Genomic DNA, 25,699 nt, shown 5'->3' with positions numbered 1-25,699 from the left:
TCTCAATGGCCAACTCATAGGACTTCTAAGAGCCACTGTCAGGTCCTAAACACCTTAGAGTAATAGATTGGGGAATGGCTCACTAAATTATGGTCTAGTAGTACACTGTAAAAAACAAACAAACAAGGTATAGAAAAACTGGAGAAGTTTATCAGAATGTCCTGATGCAGGGGGACATGAAAAGCCCAGAATGATAGAGTGATAACCACAGTAGCCCTGGTATATAGGTCATGCATGGGGCCCGCAGCTTGTAATCCCTGATACCAGGGAGGCTGAGGCTGCTGGATTGCTTGAACTCAGAATTTAGGAACAGCAGCTGGGCTAAGGTGAGATCAGGTGACCAAATTAAATAGGGTAGTAATATAAGGGCTGACCTCCTCACCACCTAGGAACCTCCTGAAAAAGGTGACAAATGGCCCAGATCAGAAAGAGGGGACATCAATGTTTGCAAACCAATCAACAGTGGGATCAGTCCCACTGTTGTATTTCCAGCCAGGTGAGATTGGGAGATCTACTCTCTAGACAATTGGGGAGGGGAAGACCCTCAGGGTTTGTATTCAGAACAAGAACAATTGCTAATTCCACTCTCTCTGAGCCATCACAATGCCAACAGTGACCTAGAGAGACTTGGGTTGGGATAATTATTGACCAATCAGTGAGAACCAGAATGGTTTGAACTGAAGTCGTAGTGAAGTATTTTCATTTGAATATTAATGGGTTTAGGGAAGCCTAGTTTTTCAGAGCCCAGTGTCAAACAATTTGTATTCCTTTGGTCAGAGCACTGAAACGCCAATGTCTTATTGCATATGAGAGGAAGGGAGGAAGGAAGGAAGAAGAAAGGAAGGAGCCTTGTCCACCTGGAACTAGTCATTTTGGTCCCCAGAAGGCAGCTCCTCCTCCTCCTCCTCCTCCTCCTCCTCCTCCTCCTCCTTACAGAATTGTTGATTGTCCTTCATTCCTGAAGAGACCAATGACATCAGGAGGGTGATGTCTTGACTTGAAAGTGAATGGGATTTAACTGAGGCAGGGCTGTGCAAAGTCACTAGCTTCATTCTCTCCTCCAAAGTCATCTGGGTGCAGAGGAAATAAGTAGATCAGATTGCCTGGAGATGGTCCCTGATATCTGAGAAAGAGAAAAGAAAAACTGTGACTTGGGAAATACCTCTCCCTCAGTGTATCTGTGGAAATCATACCTGTTGGGTTCATGTATGAGGGCAGAGAAAAGAATGAGACCAGTATCGGGTAGCAGCCCCCATGGGAAGGTTTGTGGTCCTTGGCTAAAGCTTAGGAGGCAGAAGACTCTTTCTCTTCCTCCCTTTTCTCTCTCTTCTCAATCTTTCTACCTCAACCAGAGCCCTTGGGACAAATGGTTCGTGCACCAGAGCTAAATTAGGCCCAATTCTCCCCTGAGGGCAGTGGTTGCCCTGAGCCTGTGACTCTGGGGCAGCAGCTGCTCCCCTATGCTGAAGGACTGAGCAGCCTGGGGAGGTTTTTGTTCAGGGCTGAAACACTGTGGGGATGGAGAACTATTCCATTGATAACAGAAGTAAGTTGCAGCATCCTCAGCCTCCATAGCACTGATGGTGAGGGTGAAATCTGTCCCAGAGCCACTGCCACTGAACCTGGTAGGAACCCCAGACTGCACGGAAGAAGCCTTATATATCAGGAGCTTGATTGGCTGTCCTGGTTTCTGCTGGTACCAGTCCACGTAGTTGCTAACGCTGGAACTGGCCTTGCAGTTGATGATAACTCTGTCTCCTGGAGTCACAGACAGGGATGATGGGGTCTGGGTCAGCACAATGGCTGCCTGGGATTCTGGGTGGACAAAGAAGAAGAAAGAGATTTCAGTGAAGAATCCTGTGTAGAGACAGTGAATCCAAGATTTGTTCCCTTACCCCCAAATTGTGTCTGAGATATCCCCTGAAATATTTCTTCTGTCTCTAAAGTGGTGCCAACCTATTGCTCATTGGAAGTCTTACCTTGAGGCCAGAGGAGTAGGAGGTAGAGGAGCAAGGAAGGGGAGAGCATTGTGACCCGTGTAGATCTGGAGGCAGAGAGCACTAAGCTCAGTGAGAAGGGTGGGAGATATTTGAGTCTCAGGCAGGGTTTGTGAAAGGTCTCTTTGAGATCTCCATGCAAAACAGGGCTGGTCCAGCCCCAATTCATGGACCCCAGGAGTGATTATATGCAGACAGACTGAGTGGCCCTGTTGTCTTTCCTTGAACATGTGACCTCTTGTGGCCTCTTTTTTTATGCTATTTTAATTGAACCTGACCTAGTTTGGTTATGGTCCTGATTGTGGCACGTGGCTACATATGGGGGAGAACTCTTTCTCTTCCCAGAAGAGATCAGAAGGCTCTGGGTCCACAGACCAAGAGTTGACAAGTGTCTGTGGAAAGACTAGAGTTAAGAAAGCAAGAAGTAGCTGAGTTAGAAAGAAAACTAAGACCCAGGAACCACCAGAATTCAAGGAGAGGGAAGGGCCCAGGGTGAGATGAATGGAGATAGAGGGGAGGTGGTGATTCTCTGGTCTGGTAGGTGGTGTGGGCAGAATGTGTTCCCTGGGTTGTTGTAGGGGAGGAGATGTTTATTCTCCTCTTTTATATTTCTGTCACATCTTCCAAAATGTTGAAACAAATGATGGATTGTTGGTCTCAACCTCTCATTGTGTAGTTGGGGAAAATGAGGTCAAAAGGAGCAAAGTGGTTGTTTAGAGACCTTTTTCCAACTAATGTCCATCATCTCCTCTTCTCCAGTCAGAACACTGTGACCTTGGGTCAGGTCCTCATCATCTTACAGTTATACTCCTGCCATGGCCATCTGGTTGGTTTCTCTGACTCATCTCTCTGCCCACTCCAGTCATTGCTGCCCTCTGCTGTTAAACTGATCATGTGACAGAGCAGAGCTGACCACTTGAGCTCCTACTCCAGAAAGTTCTGTCCCTCTTTATCACCTCCAGGATCTAATATCTGTAAAGTCCTTCTGAACTTGGCCAATCCCTCCCTTTCTTCTTTCCTTACTCTTTACTCCCTCCCCAGTACCGCATGATCTGGTGACCTTGGATAAATGTCCCTCCTTCTGAATCTGTACCCTCTCACTGCTGTCCCTGGACATGGATTGTTCTTCTACCTCACTGCCACTTCCTGCCTTCAGGAGCTTCCTGTTTCCTTAGAAACATACATATAAGGAAACTTCCAGTACATTCTCTTGCCAGTATGATCTCCCTGTGCAGTCTTTTCTTTTGTGCCCATACTACAGGGTGGACACAGTACTGACTTTTACTGGATGTGGTTTTTTAATTTAAATCTTTTCAGATTGAACTTAAAGTCTAAAAGAAAAACTTTTCCATACCTGCAGCAGAATGGACAAAGAGGATTCTGTGTGAAACTACGAACCTTCCCTTCACACAGCTTGTAAAATAATCACACAATAAAGTCCGTCCATGTCTTTGCACACTATGCCCTTCCTTATGCTCCTTTCTGAATGTCCTTTGGTTCTTTTTTGTGCATTTATGAAGATGAGCCAGTGGTCTATTTTCTTTTGTTCATTCTGATTGCTCTTGCCTCATTAATGAATTAAAAATTGAGAAGTAATAAACCAAATCTCCTGTAACTTATAAGCACACTCAAGCACAATGAATCTGTTTCACTGCTGGTTGCTTAAATGGCAGAGTGAGAAAATGGCAGAAGTTTCTTCCCTCAGAGCTAGCCAAGCTACCTCAGCTTCTGAAGTCCTAGAAGGAACTCAGTAGTGGTTGGCAGTTATGGTGGCGTTTACTGAGCTAGAATAGTACTAGAGGCTGGAGCTTCCCCTTTGATGGTCCTGGGAGTGGCTGACTGCAGGACTTACCCCACACCTCTATAAAGAAGGAAAGGAAGAGAATTTCCTCTGCCTTACTCCAGGGGGAGGTGTGGTCATCATAATTATACTTCATTCAGTTCCATTGCTCTGCCCTTAATATTTACTGTTAGTCATTGTGTGTATTGCTTTCTTAGTTCTAATTGTTCACTTTATGTAAGTTCATATCAGTCTTCCCAAAATTCTCTGAAACCTTCATAATCTCTATTTCTTATGATACAGTAATATTCCATCACATTCACCTGCCATGTTTGTTTAGCTTTAAGTAGACAGCTCTCTGATACAATGGATAGGCTGCAAGCTGTGTGGCCCTGGGCAAGTCACTTAATCTTTCCACACCTGAGTTTTCTCATCTGTAAAATGGGGATAATAATAGCAGCTATGTGAATGTGCGCAACCAATAAGCTAATATGTAAAGTCCCTATTAAACCTTAAAGTATCATGCAGTGCTTTGCTGTTCAATCTTTTCAGTTGTGTCCAACTTTTTATCATGCTGTTTTAGGGTTTTCTGGGCAAAAATACTGGTCTGCTTTGCCATATTCTTCTCCAGCTCATTTAACAGATGAGGAAACTGAGACAAAGAAGGTTAAGAGCTTTTCCCAGGGTCACGGGTCAGCAGGTGTCTGAGCCTGGCCTCAGATTCTCTTGACTCTAGTCCCAGTATTCTATCCACTGCACCACGTAGCTGACCCCAGTCATTTTGGAAGTGCATTGTTCTTTAGTTGTGTTGGTCATGTCTGACTCCTTGTGACCCCATTGGGGCTTTCTTGGCAAAGATCTGAGAATGGTTTGGCCATTTCTGTCCCCAGCTCATTTTTATGGATGTGGTGATTGAGGCAAAGAGGGTTAAGTTCAAAGTCTCACAGCTGGGAAGTGTCTGAGGCCAGATTTGAATTCAGGACAATAAGTCTTCCTGGCTTCATGCCCCACATGCTGTCAAATCTGTCATCTAAACAAGCTTAAAAGCAGAATTTCCAGGAGACTTTCCCCCTGCCCCTCCTGTAACCTTCTTTCTTATACTTCTTTCTGTTCCTTGCTTTTCATTTTCTTTGCTGGCTTTTTTAAATCCATTTTTATTACATTAATACATATTTCTGGAATAAAACAAACATTTCCAAAACACAGTATAATAACAAAGATGATTGTGCATGAAGTTGCTAATCTACTATGCACAATCTGCTATTGCTTTCAAATATGCAAGAAAGCTAGCATGGAAATTCACAGGGTTTTTTCCTCCTTTCTTCCTACCCTCCCTCCCGTTTTGTTCTTTTCCCTCCCATTTTCTTTGGAAGCCTTATGGGAGTTCAGGATGACTGTCCCCAATGCTGATGGTCCAGTTCTCTGAGAAAATGACCAATTGATTACCATAGATCCCTCCATAACCATTTTGTATCCCCATTATCTCAGGAAGGCTTCAATAATTCAATCAGGAGATAATTCAATCAGGAGAGGCATCATGGCCCCTCTGAACTCAGTTTACCAAGGTGCCTTACAATGCTCTAGCATAATACACATACTTTGTTCTCTGAGTGAACTCAAAATGTCCCATTCCTGTGTCAACCCCAGAAGGCCAGATGAAGTGGACCAAGAGCATTCTTCTGTCTATGACTATCAAGGACAAGGCCCCTTCATCAGACACTACCTTGAATAATGGGACTTTTTTTCTCTTAAGTATTTTATGGACATATACTGTTATGTCATATTAATGGTAAAGGAAACACAAATATCCTGGAATTGCAATTTCAGTTGGCACATTGTCAGTTGTCTTGTCTTACTGCATTAACAACTTATTCACTTAAGAAATTTCTTTCTCATATCATGCTTAACCTTATGGAAACAATAATTTTGGATGACAAAGGCATCCTGAGTCAGGAAGTAAGGTAGTGATGAGAGGCAATTGCACTGAAGATATAAGGTCTGCTTTGTCTGTCCATCTAGGAGTTCACTGTCTCATGATGAGCTCTCAGGCATGAGAAAAACACTCACATTCAGACTAATTTTGTTTGTCTTTCTAAAAAGGAACTTAGTAATGGTGGACACCACCAAGGGGTGACAAGGAAAGGAAAGGAGATCTGGTCTTACCTAACAATCAACTTCTCCCAGGGAGGAGAGAGACTGGAGTCATCCTGGGACTGAGTTGCCTCAAGAATTGAGAGACTGTTCTATACATCTTGTCTATCTTGACTGTCTTTTAGGATAGGGGAAAAGCAGCCAGAGTCCAGGCCCATGCCTGTGAATATTTTGCAGTTTCTCTTTAACAGCAGCTCAGGGTGAGGAAACGGAGAACAAAGTAGGCAATGAGACCAGCTTCTGGAGCATCCCCCATGGGGAGTTTTGTGGTCCTTGGCTAAAGCTTACCAGGCACAAGATTTTTTCTCTTCCTCCTTTTTCTCTCACTTCTGAATCTTTCTACCTCAATCAGAGCCCCTGGGACAAGTATTTCCTGCAGCTGAGTTGAATTGACCCAATTCTTCCCTGAAGGCAGTGGTTGCCCTGAGCCTGTGACTCTGGGGCACAAGCTGCTCTGCTGTGCTGGAGGGCTGACAGCCTGGGGAGGTGTTGGTTGAGGTCTGAAACACTGTGGGAATGGATCACTATCCCACTGAAAACAGTAACAATCTGCAGCATCCTCAGTCTCCACAGCACTGTTGGTGAAGGTGAAATCTGCCCGAAAGCCACTGTCACTGAATCTGGCAGGGACTCCAGATCATAACTTAAATGCTTCATAGATCAGGGGCTTGGGAAACTGTACTGTTTTCTGTTGGTACCAGCTCCTCCTCTGGTTAATCCTGGAACTGGCTGTGCAGCTGATGGTGACTATCTCGTGGAGTCAGAGGCAGGGAGGCCACCTGGCATTCCTAGAGGGAAAAGCAGAAGAAAGATTTCAGTGAAGAACCCTGTCTCCATACAGTGTATCCACGTTTAGATCTCTCACCCACAGGCTATGTCAAAGATGCTCCTAGGAAAACTCCTTCTGTCTCCAAAGTGGTTCCAATCTCTGCCTCACTGTGAGTCTTACCAGAGCAGTAACAAGCAGAGGAGCAAGGAAGGGGAGAACATGTGATCCTTGCCCAGCTGGAGGCAGAGAGCTCTGAGTTCAGTGAGAAAGGTGGGAGATAGGTGAGGCTGTGTTTGTGAAAGATCCTTGTAGATCACCATGCAAGACAGTATTTGTCCAACCTCAGTTCAAGGAACCCTGGAGTGGTGATGTGCACATGGAGGAAGTGGCCCAGTTGTGTTTCCTTGATCGTGTGACCTGTGTGACCTCTCTTTTTATTGCTCTATTAAATGGACCTGCCTTAGGCTGGACATGGTGATAATTGTGCCAGGTGGTCCATTGTGGTTATAAACATGGGAAGGGCGAGTGGCTTGGAGGAGAGTGGGCTGGTGTTGACGGAGCCTTCTCTACCTTCCCAGGAGAGAACAGAGGGCTCTGGGTCTCGAGACCAAGAGTTGACAAGTGTTTGTGCAAAGAGTAGAGGAAAGAAAGAAGAAAAGAAGAAAGAAAGAAAAAGAAAGAGAGAAAGGAAGGAAATAAGGAAGAAAGGAAGGAAAGAGCTGATGAAGGGAGACAACTAAGATTGAGCAACCAACAGAATTTAAAGGAAACTAAGGATCCAGGTTTAGACACAATGGAGGTCGAGGGGACTTTGGAGATTCCTTGGTCACTATGAGATGTTTATTCTTCTCTTCTGCATTTCTGTTACAGCTTTGTAAAAGCTAAAAAAGGAAAAAAGAAACACTGTAGATTAAATTATATAGATAGGAAAATTGAGGCCAAAGGGAGTGAAATGGTTATTTAGGTGCCTTTTTCCTATTAAAGTCCATCATCCCCTTTCCTTCAATCAGTAAGCTTCCATGCCATTCAGCAGTGGGATCAAGCCTGTGAACAGCTGTTCTATTTCCTGCCTAGTGAGAGACAGGGAAACCTAGTCACCAAACAATTTGGAGGGGGCAGACCCTCAGGTTTTTTGTCCAGAGCAGCAACACTGCTATTCACACTCCCTCTGGGCTATCAAAACCCAAAGAGTGACCCAGAGCATTTTGAGCTGGATCTTATTATTGGCCAATCAGTGAAAGCCAGAGCGTTTGGGATTTCAGGCATAGTGAAGTAACTCCTTTTGAATCTGAATGGGCTCTATCAAAGTCTGGTTTTCCAGAACTCAATTTCAAGGAATTTTTATTTCTTTGGGCAAAGCACCCATAGGTCACTGTCTCACTCTCCAAGGGGAGGACATGAGGAAGGAAGGAAGGAAGGAAGGAAGGAAGGAAGGAAGGAAGGAAGGAAGGAAGGAAGGAAGGAAGGAAGGAAGGAAGGAAGGAAGAAAGGAAGGAAGAAAGGAAGGAAGGAAGGAAGGAGTGAAGGAAAGAGCACTGCCCAGCTGAAATTGAATAGTTAAGTCAGCAGTGGAGCAGCCACTACTATTCACAAATTGTTGTTTGTCCTTCATATTTTTTTTTAAAACACGTTTAGTTTTCAATGTTAACTTCTATGAGATTTTGAGTTCTAAGTGTTGGATCAGTTTACATATCTGATAACATTGTATTAGTTTTCCAAGTTTCCTACATCTTCAACATTTATAATTTTCCTATTTTGTCATGCTAGCAATCTGATAGGTATGGTGTGGTATCTCAAAACTGGTCCTAATTTGAATTTCTCTAATCATTAGTGATTTAGGGCATTTTTACATATGACTATGGATAGCTTTAATTTCTTCCTCTGAAAACTGCCTGTTCACATCCTTTGGCCATTAATCAGTTGGGGAATAACTTGTATTTTTATAAATTCAACTCAGTTCTCTATATGTTTGGCAAATGAGGTGTTTGTCAGGGACACAGGCTATCAAACTTGTTTTCCTGCTTTCTGCTTCCCTTCTAGTGTTGATTCCATTGGGTTTCTTTGTGCAAACTCTTTCCAGTTTAGAGTAATCAAAATGATCCACTTTGCTTTTCATAATGTTCTCTATATCTTGTTTGGTCATAAATTCTTCATTTTTCCATAGATTGGACTATACTTTTCTGTCCCAATTTGCTTCCAGTTTCATCCTTTACGACTGAATCCTATACCCATTTTGACCTTATCTTGGTATATTGTATAGGATTTTTTCTGTGCCAATTTCTGTACACAGTTTTCATTTTTCTCATTAGTTTTTTTTATCAGATCCTAAGTTCTTTTTTTTTAAAAAAATTGACTTTTCTGTATTTACTTTTCTGCCATCACTTCCATAAGTCTTAGATTTTCTCCCTCTCCCTCCACCCTCCATCTCTGAGACAGCATGTAGTCTTATAAGGGTTATACACATACATTCATATTAACCACATTTAAACATTAGTCATGTTGCATAGAAAAATGATAATGAATGAGAGATATCATGAGAAAAAAACAAAACATAACACAAAAGAAATTAGTATGCTTCATTCTGCATCCTGCAAATCGTGAATTCTTAATGCGGATACTTGAGTCTTTAGATTTATCAAACAGTAGATTGTTATAGTCATTGACTATCATGTCTGATGTACTTGGCAATTCCACTGTCTCACCACTTCATTTACTTAGCAGTACTAAGTAGTTCTGATGATTGCTGCTTTATTATAATAGTTTCAGATCTGGAATGGCTAGGCCACCTTCTCTTGCATTTCTTTTCATAAATTTCCTTGATATTTTTACTTTTGCTCTTCCAGATGAATTGTTACTATTTTTCTAGCTGTATAAAATTATTTTTGGTAGTTTGAGTAGTATGACACTTGATAAGTAAAATAATTTTGGCAGAATTCCCATATTTATTATATTAGCAGGGCTTCCCCATGAGCAACTGATATTTTTCCAGTTATTTAGATCTAATTTGTTTTTCAGTCTTTATACCCATTCCCTTTATGTATATCCCTTTTATCATAATAGCTGCACAATTCTCAAGATTAACAGGTATCATCTTCCCTTATAGGGAGGTAAACAGTTTGCCCTAATTGAGTAACAAGTTTTTTTTTTTCCCCCCCTGTTTACCTTTTTATGATTCTCTTGAGACCTGCATTTGAAGATCAAATTGTCTATTGAGTTCTGGCATTTTGGTCAGGAAGCTCTGGAAATCCCTTATTTCGTTGAATGACTTTCTCCTTGCCTGAAATGTTATGCTGAACTTTGCTGGGTAGTTGATCCTTGGTTGAAGTCCCAACTCCTTTGCCTTACGAAATATTGGGTTCCAATTCTTTCGATCTTTTAATGTAGAAGCTGCAAGGTCCTGTGTGATCCTGACTTTATGTCCTTGATATTTGAATTGTTTCTTTCTGGCTGCTTGTAGTATTTTCTCCTTCACTTGATAGCTCTGGAATTTGGCAACGATATTTCTTGGGGTTTTGAGTTTGGGATCCCTTTCGGGAGGGGAACGGTGGATTCTTTCAATGACTATTTTGCCCTCTGAATCTAGCACTTCTGGGCAGTTTTCCTTGATGATTTCCTGGAAGATATTGTCCAGGCTCTTTTCTTCATCATGGGTTTCTGGCAGGCCAATAATTCTTAAATTTTCTCTCTTGGATCTATTTTCCAGGTCAGTTGTTTTCCCAATTAAATATTTTACATTTTCTTCTATCTTTTCATTCTTTAGATTTTGTTTGACTGATTCTTGCTGCCTCATTGAGTCATTAGTTTCTACTTGCCCAATTCTAATCTTCATTGTATTGTTTTCTTCAGTTAACTTTTGCATCTCCTTTTCCATCTGACCAATCTTTCCCTTTAAGGAGCTATTTTCTCCATTTAATTTTTGTACTTCCTTTTCCATTCGACCAATTTTCCCAGTTAGGTTTGTGTTTCCTTTTCTATTTGACCAATTTTCCCAATTAGGTTTTGGGTTTCCTTTTCCGTTTGATTAACTCTTCCTTTTAGGGAATTATTTTCTCCAGTTCATTTTTGAACTTCCTTTTCCATTTGCTCAATTTTCCTTTTCAGAGTGATGTTCTCATTAGTGAATTCTTTTTTTATGATTTTAAAATCATTGGCCAGTTTTTCTTCTATTTCCTTCTTCAGCTGTTCCAGGAGAGCTGCTTGTGCTTGCGAGAGGTTCATAGTCCCTTCTGAAGTTTCAGATGGAAGTACAGTCTCAGCTCTGACCTCTTTGGTGTTTGTGTTTTATCCCCATAGAAAGATTCTGCCTTTTCCTGTTCATGATGTTGACTGAGTGTTGTAGCTTCTGGTTCTTTCAGTCAGAAGCTACAGAACTTTGTGTTGAGCTGATGTGTGAAAAAGCTAAAGGCAGGTTTTTGTTTTTTGTTTCCTGGATCTACCCTGGGGTTAGCTTGTTAAGTGTGTGGGAGGAGTGGTCTGGTCACAGGAGATCTCCTCAGCTGAACTGAGGCAAAGGCAAGTTCAGGGGATGGTGATCCCAGCTTCCCTATTGTCTTCCCTTTTTCCCTGGAGGGCTGAGGCACGCCTAGATTCTAATGAGTGTTCCCACCCCTCCTGGGGCTCCTCTTCCGGTGCTGAGGCTTGCCTGGGTCTTAGTGCGAGTTTTCTCTGCCCTGGATCCTCTGTCCTTCCGGATCGCCTCCGCCACAGTAGGAGGAATCCCCTTTAGCTCTTTTCCTAGCCTCAGGTCTTATGAGACTATTTGCGCCTTCTGCTGTTCCCGCTGATCCAGGATTTTTCTGGGGAAATATTTTATGGTTCTTTTGAGGTCATCAAGGGAGGAGAAGAGAGCATTTATTGATCACTCCCCCATCCTGGTTCCCAGAAGTTCAAGTAGGTGACTCACCGAAGTTTAATCTTCAGGTTGAAGGTTTCAGGAGCTGCTGCGCTGATATGTGGCGCTCAGTGGCTCTCACCAGCTCGGTTTGGTTTGTCTCCTGTTCTGCTGGTTCTGCCCGCCACTCTCAGCCTTCTCGGGTCCCTTCTGCTCCGCTGCACTGACTGCACTGCACTGTGCGCTGGGGGCTCACCCCCGCAGAACAGATCCTTCCCGTGGACCTTCCAGTCTAACCTGGGCTCCAAATCCGTCGCAGTCTGTTTCCCACTGTATTCTGCACCTCCAAAATTTAGTCAGATTCTCCTTTCAGAGGTATCCAAAGGAGTTTGTCCAGGAGCATAGGTGAGTCGTTGCTCTCACTCTTCTTTTTCATTCTCGAAGAGGACCAATGACCTCAGAAAGGTGATGTCTTGACTTGTGATTCTATTGGATTTAAGTGAGGTAGGGCTGGGCAAAATCACCAGCCTTATTCTCTCCTCCAGAGCCACCTGGCTCCAGTGGCAAGACATAGATCAGGATAACTGGGAATGGTCCATAAAATCTGAGAATGAGAAATGAAGAAAGGACATCCAGGAACAACCTCTGTCCCACTGTATCTGTCACCATTGACCCTGTTATCTTGACCTATGTCTTACCACTGGACTCTGATGATTATGTAGGAGAGAGTGAGGCTGATGACTTCACACAACTCTGCTTCATCTAAACCCAACTCACTTTGAAGTCACGACAGTCCCCTCCTGATGTCATTGGTGCTCTTTCATGTTGAAGGATGAACAATAAACAGCAACAAGCCTGTACCTTGAAATGTTTCCTTGTAGATACAATCAGTGTCAGCCAGGCCCCTAATGTTCTTACCCTTCTGTTAGGATCAATGGCATGAGGGACAAAACGGGCAGGAGGAAGTGATTTTCTTTGCTTAGATACCCTAAGGGCAGATGGCATCTCACGACCAGGCCTTCTTATCTTTTTTCCCTTTCTTCATAAAGGTATAAAAACTTTTTCATAGATCTCTAGTCTGAAAAATCCATTGCTGTCTGCAGTCAAGGGAGAATCCCAGGGTGGCAGGTTTTCTCCCCTGGAATCTCTATTAAAGACACTTTGTTCTCAGCTTATGCCTTTGATTCCTTTTAGATCTTGACACTCCCTTATTAAAAATCACTTTTCAGTCAGTAATCACTCAACAAGCAATTTATGAATTGATTCCTCTGTGCTAGACATTATGGACACATTGCATCTGAGTGATCAACATATTCTATCTGGAAAAGAAATATGAGGTAATTTTCAGAAGGAAGGTGGTGTCAGCTTTTCTTGTAGAAGATAGCACTTGAGCCAAAATTTAAAAGAACCTGAGGATGCTAAAAGGTAGAAGGGAGGGAATGCATGGAGGTTATCCATTCTAAAGGCATGGAGGTTGGAGATGGGAATGTGTGTGTGCGGAAGAACAAGGTCTGGAATTGTCACCTGTCCCACTTAAGAATTTCTGAAGTCTGTTGGATGCCTTATGAGTTCTCTGAGCTGGTAAAAGTATGCACCTCTAGAAGTTCTCCCATAGACTATAAAACACCTGTCAATAATGACTCAAAACAAATTCTAGAGCAGCAGAGGCTACAAAATGACAGAGTGAAAGAGATTTCCAGCCCAAGGCACCCTGAAAAGCTGACAGGAAATGTCTGTCACATTGGGTGCTCAGCACTGCGCAGCACATGCAGTGGCAAGGACAGGACTGGAGACAGCTTAAATGTGCCATTGACAGCAGCTGCAGGTCTCATATTCCACAGCTCCCATACACCAAAGACAGCCTCAAAGGTAAGGGAGAAACCTCTTTCACTTGGATGAGAAGGAAACACAGCAGTGCAGCCCAAGCCCCAGGTAGCAGCAGCTTCCATTCTTGGAGCCTTAGCCCAAATCCCCTTGGGAATTGAGCAGCTGATCTGGATCTCAGCCCTGAGTGGCTGCCCTGGGGTGAGGAGGAGTACTGCCATGGTGGAGCTGGTGGAGGCTCTGGAGGACAAATCCTGCTCACAGACCAGACTGCTGGCCAGGAGAAGAATAGACTCCTCGCTCTTGATTGTACCACCCTGGAGGAACTGAGAACTTACAGATCCTCATATTATACCCAACTCTTCTCTGCTACTGCTCCCCCTTGCCCTGGTACTCCCTCCCAAACCTGGATCTGAGAATGGACAAAGCAAGAGTCCTGCCACAGTGCTAGCAAGGAGAACCATGTATTCTCCTTCTGACCAATTGTTTGACCATTTGCGGCCTTAGAACTCAAAAAGCCATTGCTTCTGCTGCCACAATTGATCAGTTACTCTTGAGGCCTGCCCGTGACTGACTGTGACCAGGGCAGTGCTGGTATGCATTCCACTCTCATCCAATTGGGTCACTGATCTTTCTTTCAGATCTTCTATGTTGTCTTTGGTATCTGGGGATTAAGAGCTCTGGATGTCATTACTACTGTCAGTGATTCAGTCCCACCAGGGCTTGCCTTGGTTTTGCTGGGGCCCAGTCTGTGCTGGTGAGGCCTGCTCTGGGCTGTGCTCCTCTCTCATCATAGTGCAACAAACCTTTCCTTTTGTCCTTCAAACTTGTTTTGAGTTGGAAACTTATATCACTCCATTTTTTGTGAGTATTGCTACTCTAGAATTTGTTTAGTCATTTAAAAAAGGCATTTAAAGAAGTTTGGGGGAAAACTCAAGTGAGTCCCTGACTTTACTCTACCATATTGGTCTCACCTTTTTTCTTAATTTTCCTTATCCTCTTTTTTATTTTATTAGTACGTATTTATGGAATAAAATAATCATTTCCATAACATTGTACAATAACACGATGGCACATGAAGCTGCTAATCTATTATGCACAACCTGCTATTTAATACAAATATACAGTGAAATAATCATGTACTTTGGATGGTTTCCCTCTACCCTCCTCCCTTATTGTTTTTTCCACTCCCATTTTCCTTAGAACCCTTATGGAAACTAAGAATGGTCATCCCAATGCTGATGGTGCAGTCTCAGGGAAGATGATGAAGTTACTGCCAAGGGTGACAAGGGGAGGGCATCTAGTCTTGCCTGAAAGTGAAGTTCCCAGAGTGAGAAGGAAGACTGGATTCTTCCTGTAGACTGAGTTGCCTCAAGAGCTTTAGGGACTGTTCCATCCACCTTATCTGTACTGGCTGTCTTTTTAGAACTGAGGAAAAACAGTCAGAGCTGAGAGTCCAGGCACATTCCCCTGAAATGTTTGCAGTTTCCTCTCAATCACTATGTGAGGGGAAAAGAATTGTGTTAGAGAGCAGAGGGCAGAGTAAAGAACAGGACCAGCTTCTGGAAACAGCCCCATGTGAAGGTTGGTGGTGCTTGGCTGGAGCTTACTAGGCAGATAATATTTTTCTCTTCCTCTTCTTTGTCTTCTGAATATTTCTACCTCAAGGACAGCCCCTGGGACAAGTGGCTCCTGCAGCAGTGCTAAATTAGGTCCAATTCTCCCCTGAGGGCAGTGGTTGCCCTGAGCCTGTGACTCTGGGGCATCAGCTGCTCCCCTGTGTTGGAGGTCTGAGAGGTTTTTGTTCAGGGCTGAAACACCGTGGGGGAAACGTAACTACTATACTGCATACAGTAATAAACTCCCACATCCTCACCCTCCACAGCACTGATGGTGAAGGTGAAATCTGTCTCAGAGCCACTGCCACTGAACCTGGCAGGCACCCCAGGCATCAGAGCGGAAATCTTATAGATCAGGAGCTTGAGAGACTGTCCTGGTTTCTGCTGGAACCAGTACATGTAGTTGCTAATGCTGGAACTGGCCTTGCAGTTGATGGTGACTCTGTCTCCTGGAGCCACAGAGAGGGAGGCTGGGGTCTGAGTCAGCACAATGTCTGCCTGGGATCCTTGGTGGGAAAAGAAGAAGGAGATTTCAGTTAAGAATGCTGTTCCCTTACCCTCAGGCTGTGTGAGAGATGGCCACTGGAAAACTTCTTATGTCCCCAAAGTGTTGCCAACCTGTGGCTAATTGGGAGTCTTACCTTGAGGCCAGAGGAGTAGGAGGCAGGGGAGCAAGGAAGGGGAGAGCATTGTGACCCTTGCAGAGCTGGGGACAGAGAACTCTGAGTTCAGTGTGAAAGATGGGAGATATTTGAGTCTCAGGCTGGGTTTGTGAAAGGCCTCTTAGGGATCACCATGCAAAACAGTGCTGGTCCAACCCCAACTCAAGGACCCCAGGTGTGGTGATATGCACATGGAGGGCATATTTCCTTGAAGTGTATTTCCTTGAAGGGGTGACCTCATGTGGCCTCTTTTTTTATTGCTATTTTAAATGGACCTCCTCTAGCATGGGCATGATCATGGCTGTGGCAGGTGACTCTAAATGGGGTTGTCCTCTTTATTTCCCCAGGAGAGATTAGAGGTCTCTGGGTCAAGAGACTATCTGTTGACAAGTGTTTGTGGAAAGAACAGAGTTAAGAAAGCAAGAAGTAGCTGAGTTAGAAAGAAAACTAAGACCCAGGAGCCACCAGAATTCAAGGAGAGTTAAGGGTCCAGGCTTAGATGAATGGCACTGGAGGGGATTTGGAGATTCTTTGGTCTGGTACGTGGTATGGGCAGCATGTGTCCCTTGGGTTGTTTTGGGGGCATAGATGTTTACTTTTCTCTTCCATATTTCTGTTGCATCTTTCAAAATGCTGAAAAAAGAATGGACTGTTGATCTCAACTTCTCATTTTGTAGTTGTGGAAAATGAGGTGAAAAGGAGAAAAATGTTTGTTCAGAGACATTTTTCCTGCTGAAGTCCATCATGTACTATTCTCCCCCTTTTTTCAGACCATCATTGTGGCATGACTGAACTCTGTCCATGGCTGTCTGGTTGGTTTCTCTGGCTCAACTCTCTCCCCACTCCAGCCAGTGCTGCCCTCAGCTGTTAAACTGATCATGTGACAGAGCAGGGCTGACCATGTGATCTCCTACTCCAGAAGCTCCTGTCCCTCTTTTTACCTCCAGGATCTGATAAAAAGTCCTTTAAAAGCTTTCAGAACTTGTCCAATCTCTCCCTTTCCACTTTCTTTACTCTTCACCCTCTCCCTCGTACCTTATGATATGGTGACCCTCCTGACTCTGTGCCCTCTCCCTGCTGGCGCTTAGGTCAGAAGAATGTTCTTCTGCCTCACAGCCACTTCCTGCCTTCAGGGGCTTCTTCTTTTCTCAGAAATGAACACATGGGGAAACGTCCAGTATATTCTCTTTCCAGTATGATGTCCATGTGTAGTCTTTTCTTTTGTGCCCTCACATCATAATGGACACGATATTGTCTTTTCCTGGCCATGGTTTTTTAATTTAATTTTTCATTTAAATTAAATTAATTTTTAATTTAAATCGTTTGAAACTGCACTTAAATGCTAAAAGAAAAGCCTTTCCATACTTGCAGCAGAATGGAAAAAGAGGATTCTGTGGGGAACTTCCTTTCACACCTTGTAAAATAATCACACAGTAAAGTCCATCCATGTCTTTGCAAACTATCCTCTTATCTATCCTCCCTTCTGAACTTTCTTTTGTTCTTTTTGTGCCTTTATAAAGATGAGTCAGTGGTCTACTTTTTTTTTTCATTATGATTCCTCTTCCCTCATCCCTGAAATAAAAATTGAGAAGAAATAAAGAAAACAAATCCCTTGTAACATACAAGCAGAGTCGAGCAGAATCTTGCACTATCTGATGGCCATATCCAATAATAAGGGTGTCTTTTTTTCATCTTGTGTCCATCCTCTCTTTGTCAGGAGATGGGTAGCAGGTCCTTTCAGAGTTTCTCTACAGATTGGGTTCAGAGTTGTCTTTACCATGCTGATGCCTTTTTACACATTGTGTTCCTGGTTTTATTCATTTTAGTCTGTGTCAGTTCTTACTGCCCAGCACTTTGTGAAATCAAACTTTCATCAACACTTATAGATAAATGATGTTTATCATATTTATAAAGCACATTTTGTTCAGGTATTCTTCAATTATTTAAGAGGAAATCTAAGACATTTATTTGTATTTGTTACTCCAGGGTCCAGGTTTTTTTCTGCAGTAGGTAAAACACTTGGCCTGAAGTTAGGCAGACCTAAATTCAAATCCAGTCTGTGATACTTTTTGGCCATGTGACCCTGGGCAAGTTGCCTAATCATGTTTTGTGTGTACACATGGACACACACTGACACACACATACATATACACCCACGTATGTTTATTTGGAGGTTTGTGAATACCATATTCACTGTCTATGTGAGATTCTAGAATGTAATTATTTTCTTAATTTCTAGTGATACATTTTAGGGCAAGAAATGGAAATATACTAAGTAAATTATTAAAGGCCTGGTTAACTTTGTTTTTGTGATAAAGCTTATTTAATTGGGTTTCATCTTTCTGGGTTTTAAAAACTTAATCTCCTAACTATTACAACACTTTTTTGATTGAGGAATTTTGTGATACCGGTAATTCTATAACAACTTCTTTGGAAAGTTATTTTCCAAGGACATTTTAAGCCAATGGAGTTGAGCAACTTCAAATTTTAAAGGTTTAATTTTGCTTTGAAGTAGAAAAGAGAGATATCTACCATTTTTGAAATTTCCAACTCATTTTCACCATACAAGTTTAGTGATTCTTACCTTTATTTTTTACATCAGGATGAATTTTAAACTGTTCCACAAAAGGGAAAGAAAAGTTTTGAAAAAAATCTTTCTCTCATTTTCTACTAAATTTTCATTTACAAGATCATTTAATGCCATATTATTTTGTTAAGTTGTAAACCAGAAGAGATCTTGCTGTTTCGATTTTAAATTGTAGTCATCTCCTGGCTTAAGCAAGTATTAAATTAGTGTCTTAACTTATCATATGTATAAAATACAATTCAGGAAGTTTCTCATTTTCCAGAGTTAATATATTAAGAAAAGTATAAACAAGCTTGTGAAGGATGTGAAGCTATCAAGTTTTAAGGTTTAAGTCAGGAGCGTCTTTGTTTTTGTTTAAAGAACAGTATTTCATTACAGAAATATCTCATTGATGATCAGTATCCTACGAGCTACCCTGTGTTATCTTAATGGGAAACCTAATATTACTTTTTCTTTTGGAATTAGAAGATGTGGAGAAATGGATGAAAACTGCTGAAGACTCAAAGTAAGATACTCCCATTATTGAAAGGGATTCTGAATGCAATATTATTTTTCCTGCTCAGAGTCTCTTACTGTTACCAATGTGAGGTTAAATATTTATTGTCTAGGATGTGTGCTCCTTGAGAACTGAACTCATCCTAAACTCTGATTGTTGGAACTTGCTCTTTAAGACTTTATCTGTGGAACTGTAATTGACTATAGTTTTGACCTTTGATTATAGACCTGACTGAAATATCATGAAGCCAACACAGGTGGTACAGGTTAGAAACTGCTGAAGGTGGATGTCTGGGCCTAGGAAAAGTTTGTGGACAACATTAGACATGATCTATGTAGGATCTTTCTGACTCTGTTTCCTAATTGTGCTATTTCCTTTCTGAAAAGAAAATTTCTCCACCTGATTAATCCTGAGCCCTGCTTTTAATATTTTGTAGCTACAAGATCGGCTCTCAGATATAACATCCCTGGAATCAAACAGAGAGCTAAGTAACTTTTTTCCTTCTTTTATGATATATAACATTGTTATAACTATTCAACTCTTTTTCCCTTTACAGCAAATTTCTATAATCGGGTAGTTTCTGTTAGTATAATATATATCTCTTAAACAATGAATTGATACTGAAACATCTCTGGGTCACTATAATAGGCTGCAGGAATGAATGTCTTACAATTTTAACTTATATTAATGGCTAAAAAATAATATTATAGGGATAGCATCCTCCAAAGGAGGAAATCCTTGGGCAAAGTAATAGGAAAAAGATGTAATATGATAGATTTTTACCATGCAGAATAGCAAACTTTGAGTGAAAAGCAATAGGTTGGACTTCTTCCTCCAAAAATTATATACAGGTATAAAGATTTGGTTTCCAAAATTTATCTATCATGAAAATTCAGCTTAGGCATACTTTGGTAATAAATTTTCAAATGTGAATTTTTCTATTACTAAAGCATCTGTCTGATAATGTTAGAAGGCAGAAGAGTTCATTTTACGGTCAGATATTCAAATTTTAAAAGAGTCTTATATCAGTACAGGGTTTAGATAAGGACAGAAACAGCAAATGGTACATAAAGTGAAATTCTCTGAAGTTTCAAAATTGGAGAACCCACTTTAAGTGATTGTACTAACTAAAACTAAGTTCGAATTATCTAGGAACTTTGAGTTCTGAACCTGAGGAGCAGAACTCCATTTTACAACTGTATTGAGAATAAATTCTGTTGTCCAAGAAAGGATATCTGAGGATTACCTGGGACTCAAAAGTTGATGCTTGAATAGACATTGAGAATGGGGTACTGGGATACTTGCCCAAAAAGAATTTTTAGAAGATCTCAAAAATATTTTAAAAATCAAATGACAGAGATGGAGGAAAAATAAAAAAATTAGAATAATCCAGGATAAACAAGTAGGTTAGGAAAGGAAATTCAACCAATTTGAAAACGAGATCCAGAATTTTAAGGAAGAAATTGACATCCTGAAAGTGAGAACTGAGCAAAGTGAAGTCAGTAAAATTGAAGAGATCAAGAAATACTTAAATAAACTTGAATGATTTTAAAATAGAAGAGAAAGTGAAACATAAGAAAAACAATAGATTTGGAGAATAGATCCAGGAGAGAAAAAATAGAAATAATCAGACTAACTCAAAGTTACAATCAGAAAAAGAATACAAGAAGTAATTAAAGAAAATTGTCCTGAAACATTAGAACAAGGGGGAAATAGACATAGAAAAAATCCATCATCACAACTTAAAAGAGATCTTATAAAGAAAACTCATAGGAATATCATAGCCCAATTTGAAATCCCTAGTTCAAGGATGAAACATTAAAAACATCAAGATTGCAACAATTTAAATATGATTGAGCCACAATTAGGATCACACAAGTCCTAGTAACAGAGATATTAAAAGAGTATGAGTCTTGAAACGCAATATATCAAAACACAAAGAACTGAGGCTTTGGCCAAAATATTATACTCTGCAAAGTTAAGTATTATCCCACATGAAAAGAAAATGGACATTTAGTACACTCTCAGACTTTCAAAACTTTTTCAAAAATCATCCTGAACTCAATAAAAGATTCAACATACAAGAACTAAGAAAAAAATATAAAGTATATTCCAAAGACTGATTATAAGGAATTCTTAAGGACAGATTGTATGCCTTTTATATATGTAAAATGTATGTCTAAGATTCTTATTAATAATTGGGTAGCTCATAACAAAGATTGGGGTAAACCTGATCTTGATATTAACTTGAAAAGTAAAACCATTTAGAAATAGCTAAAAAGAGTAATTATTTTGTACAAATGAGGTGTAAGAGGAAGATTTGATACAGAGAAATTAGATGGGGGAGGAGGGCTAGCAGTTCATTGGGAATAGCTTTAAGAGAGAACAAAACATATATATTTAGAAGTATGCAAAAATCTTCTGAAGGCAGAGGAAATGAAACTGTAGGGGCATAGGGAGCTGGGAGAGGACAAAGGAGGTATCTTTAGAGGTGAGGGTGAAGGAATAAATAAAAGGGAAGTATAGAAGTGTGTTTAGATTTATGTGAATGGGAGAATAGGGGTGGGACCCTTGGAGAGGGGGGTAGGCAAGTAATAGGAGGGCAAAGTAGGGATGGTAGTAAAGCAGGAGGGATAGGAAACAAGAGACATGCACAAACACAAAAACAAAGATTAGGAGTAGAATATTATTGGGAAAGTACGTGTCTATGTATGTATGTATGTTTATATCTATAGCTATAGAGAAATATATCTAAACTTTATTGCAGCCTTCTGGAGGGATGTGGAGAGGAAAAAAAAGGACAAAGTACAAAAAGTGCACAGCAGAGAACAAAAGAAATTCACAAGGAAGCAAAGAAGAGATGGACAGTTCGCAGTGCAACATGTATTATTCATCATACAGACTTTCTTGAAATGAAAATTAATTGTTACCTATTTTGAATCCTCTCTTATGTCCCACTATACAAATGATATGCTTTTTTTCATTTTTGCTTTGTATTTAAGTTCCAACATTAAGGTTATGATATGTTTTTTTTCCTTTTCTCTATTCCAGTATTTGTGATTTGGTCCTTGAATACAAAAGTAAGAGGAAAAAAAAAAAGAGGGAAGTCAATATCCATCCCAAGTTTCCCAGCTCCTTTTGAGGATGGGTGCTTTCATGTTCTTCTGATATCATTACCTCTAGGCTGAAAGGAGGAGCTATTTCTTCCTGGTACTCATTCTCCATATTTAATTATTTGTCTTTCTCTCTCCCCACCCCCATCTTGGCTTCCTGAAGCCTTAAGCCCTCCTTTTTCAAGGCTCTCTTCCCTGAAGCTTTTAGGTATAGATAAGGCTAAGCAATATTTCAGATAATAGAATCTTTGCCAAACTCTATGGTCTCTTTTATCTATATTCTTCTTTGCTAGATTCATTTTGATACTAATCTTTTCGAAAAACATTTCTGTCTGTATTTCTTTGTAAGCTGTCTCCCACATTAGAGAGCAGACTCCTTAAGGCAAAGTCTGTCTTTTGCCTTTTTTTGTATTGCCAGTGCTTAGCACAGTGCCTGGCATATTCTTGGGGCTTATTAAATATTTCTTGACTGATTGATTGATAAACCTTATAAAAATGTTATCATCACCTGCTCTCTGTTTTTTCAAGTCCCTTTCCTCTTGAGATGCTACAATCTACTTTCCTTCCCATTGCTCAGAGAGACAGTGGGAACCCTTGAGGTTGTCACAGTTTTGTGCCATTACAGTAAAACTTCAGTTCAATGGAACTTGGACACTTTACAAAGTCCTTTCCCTACTTTAAGGAGATTAACAGAAATATTAATATTATTGACATTTTGGGCAGCTGGTGGCACCGTGGTTAGAGAGGTGGGCCTGGAATCAGGAAGCCCTGTGTTCAAATCTGTTCTCAAACATTGACTTTCGTCACCCTGGGAAATTCCCTTACTTTCTATTTGCCTCAGTTCCCTCATCTATAAAATGGGAATAATTACAGAATTGAGGGGAATTAAGTGAGATACAGTTGTCAATTGCTTAGCACAGTGTCTGAGTTGGATAATAGCGTCCACAGAAATGCTTATTACCTGTTTTATAGATGAGGCGTGTCTGATTCTGACTTGCTCCTGGTCACCTGACCTTAAAATGACATAATTGTGGTTCAAACCCTGTCTTTTGATCTCCTAAGTTCAGTGCTTTGATGATAATACCATTCTGCCTGTCTTTCTTCTATCTAGGAATGCAGTGTTGCCTAGTGATCAGAATATTGCTTTTGGAGCCAAGAAATTTTGAGTTCAAATCCTGCCTTCAGTTTAAAAATTTCATCTCTGGGAACTCTGGAGTTTGGCTATAATATTCCTGGGAGTTTTCATTTTGGGATCTCTTTTGGGAGGTGATCAGTGGATTCTTTCAATTTCTCTTTCATCCTCTGCTTCTGCAATATTAGGGCTGTGTTCCTTGATAGGTTCTTGAAAGATGATGTCTAGAATCATTTTTTTGATCATGGCCTTCAGATAATCCAAAATTTTTAATTCTCTCTTCTAGAACTATTTCCTAGGTCATCAGTTTTTCCAATTATACATTTCACACTTTCTTCTCTTTTTTCATTATTTTGGATTTGTTTTGTGGTTTCTTGATTTCTCATAATTACCTCCTATTTGCTCCATTCTAATTTGGAAGAAATTATTTTCTTCAGTGAGCTTTTACCTCGCTTTCCATTTCTCCCATTCTGCTTGTTAAGACTTTCTCCTCATTGACTTTTTGGACTTCTTTTGCCATTTAGGTTAGTCTATTTTTAAAGTGTTATCTTCTTCAGTACATTTTTTTGTCTTCTTCAGCAAGTTGTTGACTCATTTTTCATGACTTTCTTCCATCGCTCTCATTCCTCTTCCCAATTTTTATGCTACCTGTTTTACTTAATTGTCAAAATCCTTTTCTGAACTCTTCCATGGCCTCACACCAATTTGCATTTTTCTTGGAGTCTTTGGATGTAGGAACTTTGACTTTATTGTTTTCTTCTGAGTGTGTGTTTTGATCTTACTTGTCACCACAGAAACTTTCTGTGGTTAGAGAATTTTTCCATTGCTTGGTAATTTTCCTATACACTATTATTTGAATTTTATATCTTTGTTAATATAGGACTCTGCTTCCAAGGTGATGCACACTGTCCCAAGCTTCAAAGGTTAGGTATAGCTCTTTTCAGAGATATTTCTAAGGATGTATAAACTTTCCTTTCTTCCAAATTGGTATGATCTAAGGAGAGGTGTTTGCTACTCTTCTGCACTGTGATCTGTTCTTCAGTGACCACAAGCTCTCTTTTATGTCCTGAAACTGTGACAAAGGTCCTCCCTCCACTGTAGCTGCATCCTCTGCTGTACTAGTGCTCCTCCTTGCCCTAGGATTTCTCCCCAGGACCTAGATATGAGAATGAAAAAAGCAACGAAGTCCTGCCTCAGTGCTATCAAAGAAGTCTTTGTAATCTCCTTATAACCAGTTGTTTGACCATTTGTGGCCTTAGAATGCAAAAAGCAGCCACTTCTGCTGCCCAGTTGATCAGTCATTTGCAAGGCATGTGTCTGCTTGACAGTGGTCAGGGCTGTGCTGGTGTGTACTCCATACTCATCCAGTTGGACCACTGATCTTTCCTTCAGATCTTCTATGTTGTCTTTGGTATCTGAGACCAAGAGGTCTGGAACATACTACTTCCATCAGTGATTCAGTTTCCCCAAGGCCCCAGTCTGTGCTGGTGAGCCCTGTGCTGGATTGTTCTCCTCTCTCACCATTGTACAACAGACCTTTCCTGTTTGCCTTCATATTTGTCTTTTGGTAGAAATTTGTTTCACTCCATTTTTGTGAGTTTTGTGACTCTCAAATTTGTTTAGTTATTTTTAAAAGGTTTTTAAAGGAGTTTGGGGGAGAGATCAAGTGAGTCCTTGCCTTTACTCTGCCATATTGGCCTCACCTTGTTCCTCAGTTTTCTTTTTTTATTAGTTTAATACATATATATGGAATAAAAGAAACATTTCTGTAATGTAGTACAATAAAAAGACGATGGTCCGTGAAACTGCTCACCTGCTATGCACAAACTGTTATTCCTTTAAAATACACAGAGATATTATCATGTACGCTGTTTTTTTTTTCCTATTCTCCCTCCCTTATTGTTCTTTTCACGCTCATTTTCCTTTGAAGGCTTATGGAGGTTAGGGATCTTTATCCCCAGTGCAGATGGTCCAGTTCCCAGGAAGATGAACAAGTGACCATCATGAAGTGATGAGGACCGGAGACGTAGTGTTGCCTGAAAGTGAAATTCTCACAATGAGGAGAGAGACTGGATCCATCGTACAGAGTGAGTTGCCTCAAGAGCTTTAGGGACTGTTTCATTCACCTTGTCTATCCTGCCCACCTTTTTAGGGCTGAGCAAAAATAGCCTGAGCTGAGAATCCAGCCTAATTCCCCTCACATGTTTGAACTTTCCTCTTAAACATCATGTGAAGGGAAAAGAGTTGTGTTACTGAGCAGAGAAGAGAGTGAAGATTGAGAACAGCTTCTAGACACAGCCTCCATGAGAAGGTTTGTGGTCCTCGGTTAACACTTACCAGGCAGAAGATTTTTTTCTCTTCTTCTTTTTCCTCTTCTTAATCTTTCTACATCAACCAGATCCCTGGGACAAATGGTTCCTGCAGCACAGCTGAATTAGGCCCAGTTCTCCCATGAGGGCAGTGGTTGCCCTTAGCCTATGACTCTGGGGCAGCAGCTGCTCCCCTGTGCTGGAGGACTGAGGAGCCTGGGGAGGTTTTTGTTCAGGGCTAAAACACTGTGGGAAAGGGTAACTATCATATTCCATACAGTAATAATCTGCCAAATCCTCAGCCTCCACAGCACTGATGATGAAGGTGAAATCTGTCTCAGAGCCACTGCCACTGAACCTGGAAGGGACCCCAGACTGCAGGTAGGAAGCATCATAGATCAGGATCTTGGGAGACTGTCCTGGTTTGTG

At 41.1% G+C, this 25,699-nt stretch overlaps 1 long non-coding RNA gene across 2 annotated transcripts in view; it reads left to right on the top strand.

Moving 5' to 3' along the window:
• Positions 1-25,699, top strand: part of LOC140521589 (uncharacterized) — a 75,717-nt gene that overhangs the window by 2,379 nt on the left and 47,639 nt on the right. Inside the window, exons 2-4 of one of the 2 annotated variants that reach the window (XR_011972994.1) lie at positions 19,153-21,599; positions 24,892-25,048; positions 25,573-25,651. This is a non-coding gene — a long non-coding RNA (uncharacterized lncRNA). The remainder of the gene's footprint in view (positions 1-19,152; positions 21,600-24,891; positions 25,049-25,572; positions 25,652-25,699) is intronic. The other variant, XR_011972995.1, reaches the window with a different exon arrangement.

Source organism: Notamacropus eugenii, chromosome 1, assembly GCF_028372415.1.
Source record: "Notamacropus eugenii isolate mMacEug1 chromosome 1, mMacEug1.pri_v2, whole genome shotgun sequence".
NCBI lineage: Eukaryota > Metazoa > Chordata > Mammalia > Diprotodontia > Macropodidae > Notamacropus > Notamacropus eugenii.
The sequence above is the reverse complement of the archived record's forward strand: the minus strand, read 5'-3'. Positions and strand labels throughout refer to the sequence as shown.